We start from the raw sequence: 3,297 nt of genomic DNA, 5'->3' as shown, positions 1-3,297 counted from the left end.
AGCTCCCCGGTGGAGCTGAGACCACTAACCACTGCCAGCCGAAGAGCTGGAGGCTCGTGTCGGCACCTGATGGCAGGCTCTGCCTGCGTGCCATTGCCCACAGGAGCATAGAGATGGAGGGCAAGAGGGAGGGAGGGAGGGACGGGACCGTATCAGTTTAATGCCTCCTTTTTGCAGATAAAGGAGAGAAAAGAAGGCTTAAGCCCTTGGGGCTACAGCACAGCTTCTGAGAAGCCACAGAGCACTAAGGGTGTTCCTGCCCGTGCTTCCCTGCAGCCGAGAGGCGCTGCGGAAGGGCCGGTGGCGGGTGGAAGGCGGGGATGCTCGGTGCTGCCAGCCCGGTGGTGCTGGCGGCCGGAGCGCGGCGACGCGGATTCCGCAGGGCCCCGAGCTCGCTGTGGCCGGGGGCGCTGGGGCTCCCGTCTGTAGCGTGGGCGCACACGCGTGCGATGGATGCACAGCCCTGCGCCCTTCAGTGTCGCTGCAAAATCAATATGAAGCCGTGAAACCCACCAGGCTCTTTCAAAGAAACCTGTCGCTGCAGCGGGAGCCCCGCTCGGCTCCGTTACGGGAGTGAGAAGTTGGCACCCAGGCGGAAAGCCGTGCCCTAAGCTCCAGCTCTGGAGCGTGTTTCTAAACGCCTCGCCTGAAGCCCTCCCGGATCCGCGTATCCTTTGGCTGAGTGTCCGCAGGTAGCCCTAGCCTAGAAACGATGGGAGCCTTTCTCCCCGCTCTTGGGCGTCCCTTGGGGCGCACAGGATCTCCTCACTGGAGGAACGGGGGACGGCGGAGAGGAAGCGTAGCGAAGCGCGGCTGTCCGCGGTGCCTCCCCCGAGTTTCGCCTTCTCCCGGTGCCCCGGTGTCAGCAGAGCCTGGCCCCACGTCCCGCTTCCTCCGGGCAAGCACGAAGGAGCCTCCGGCTCCCAGCGCCAGGCAGGGAACCACGGGGACCTCGGCCGGCCCTGACGCCTCCTTTCCGCCGTCGCAGCACCCAAGGTCAGTCCCAAAAGAGGCGTCTCCCCACCCCATGTCAGTCGCTCCGGCTGCCCCAGCGGGTCTCTCCAAACCGCGCCGCAGAACTGCACAGTGGGCGGCTGCGCTTTCTTGTGGGTAGGGGAAGGACACCTCCCCTTCGCTGGGAGAAGTGTTTGGCCACACATTGGGAAATTTGCTCTGAAAAGCCAAACGAAAAGTCGCACTTTTCTACTGCCGTTTCCTAATTCGCGATTCGAGGAAGGCTCTTAAATTTCCAGCGACCTATCAAAAGGTTCTTTCTCCTGAAACACTGCTTCCCCTGGGGCAGAAAGTTTGAGGATCGCAGAGACATCCTGCAGTCTCTTTCCCGAGACGGTAACAAATCCAAACGACGGAGTCAGTCCCTGGTGCTGTGCGGCTTGCCCTTATTTCGATTTACTAATTATAAATCTCGAAACATGGGATTGTAACCCTACAAAGGGGGTTACGCATAGAGGTGTAAAAACTATCCTGAAACGGGCCCTAACTTTCCGAAAGACAAAGCAGATTTACTCTGTGAGCCACTCACGAAGAAGCTCATCAAGAACGAACCATGCCTCTGCCGCACCCGTGCGTGGCAATCTGCTCCGTTCTGTCCATCGCGGCCCATCGCGGCTGGCCAGGTACGGTTTCACAGCATCCCCAAAATCTCCACTATTTTAGAGATTCTTTCCTAAACCGAACTAAAAAAAAAAAAAAAAAGTCGCTTCTGCAGATTTGTTCTTTGAAATTGTAAATTGGATTTGCAATTGCGAACTCGCATCAAATGTAAAGGCGTTTGGTGGATCAGCCTGGCATTCGTCTAAGCTTATTTTAAAGCCGATGATTTTATCATTTAATCCACCAGCAGATCGCCTTAAAGGTGGAAACGAAACGAATAAAACCTTACGTTCAGATAAAGGACTAACGCCCATTAACTTGTCTTCCGAGAGATTTGCAAAGGCGCGGCGTTACGTCCTGTAAACATATGGATGCGATAGACTCAGCAGAGTCGCTCCTGCCCAGCCAGTAAATAACGCACATTTTCACTCACTGGACTGGAGCGAGGCCAAAAGAGCTGCCGATACGAAGCGAGCGCTTCCCACATCGCTCAAACGCGGTGGGAGTATGCTGGGGTGGAAAGGGGTGGAGAAGGGGTCTCCGGCGGGGAGGGCTGTCGGGTCTCCGACACGCCGACCGTGCAGCCGGTGCGGTGCCGGACGGCTCGTTTCGAAGGAAACCTTGGGAAAAAAAAAACACTAAACAAACAAACAAACAAAAATGCCCCTTTGCAGCACGAATTACCCGCGACTCTGGCCCAGAGAGTGATTTTCCTGCGAGCGAGCAGCTGGCGCATCCTTCCTGCGAATGCTGGGGACACGCGTGGAGGTGGCCTGTCCCCCTTTGCCGTGCTAGAGGGGAAGGGGTCGCCTACAGCCAGCGGCTGGGGGCGACTCCGGGCGCTGCCGGTAGCGTAAAGCCCCGACAGCCGGAGCCGAGCTCAGCGGCAGAGCCCGCCCCGGCGGGCAGGAGCTGGCACGGCGAAGCGCTGCCTGCGGAGAGGCTAACTCTTCGGCCCCAGGCGCAACCTCGTCTTTCCTGGCATCCCGCCGTCGGCAAACATGGATGAGATGAGCCCCTCTCCTTTTTTTCCCTCCATTTACTTGTGTCTGTAACGACCGCTGGTCCCGTCCCGACCGGGACCGTGCTGGGAGGGCAGGACGGGTACAGCGGGATGCCTGGCAGGCAAGGCTAAGGGGCAAATAACCGGCCCTAATCGCAGTGGTGCCCGTCAACCCCTCCTCGGGCACCGGGCGGCAGGTTCGGCTCCGACAACGGCGTCCCAGGGACAGAGAGGGGGTTTTTGCACAGACACCCCACAGTACGTGCTATTTTACGGCTGAAAGACGTGGGGGTTCCCATACGGACGCGTCCCCCTCCCTTCGGCAAACCCGGGCACGATTTCCCCCCCACCGTCTTTTGGCATCTCTGGCTGTTTTTCAAAGTACCTCAACGTTCACTTTGCACCATTTCCCGGTTTCCAGTGAGGCCGAGGGAGGGGAGGAAGTTAAACTGTAATAAGATCTAGAAATATTTGGGAAAAGCTCCCACCTTTGCTCTCAAAATATATAAATTAGTACACACACACATTTGAAAGCCCGGTAGCTTTTCTGCTTGGGATTCTGTTAAAAGAATTACTTAGCGATGTATTATGTTAAGTATCGGATTGCCCTGTAACTTGGAGTATTTCCTTTGTGTCTACTGTATTGTTCCCCGGCTCCCCCGGAGCGCACGGTTTCCCCC

At 57.3% G+C, this 3,297-nt stretch overlaps 1 protein-coding gene across 1 annotated transcript in view; it reads right to left on the bottom strand.

Moving 5' to 3' along the window:
• The window catches only part of SIM2 (single-minded family bHLH transcription factor 2), a 56,582-nt gene that overhangs the window by 48,024 nt on the left and 5,261 nt on the right, over positions 1 to 3,297 (bottom strand). The gene's annotated exons all lie outside the window — the stretch shown is intronic.

This window comes from Charadrius vociferus, unplaced genomic scaffold (assembly GCF_000708025.1).
Source record: "Charadrius vociferus isolate BGI_N301 unplaced genomic scaffold, ASM70802v2 scaffold298, whole genome shotgun sequence".
Classification (NCBI taxonomy): Eukaryota; Metazoa; Chordata; class Aves; order Charadriiformes; family Charadriidae; genus Charadrius; species Charadrius vociferus.
This window is presented reverse-complemented; position numbering and strand designations above follow the sequence as displayed.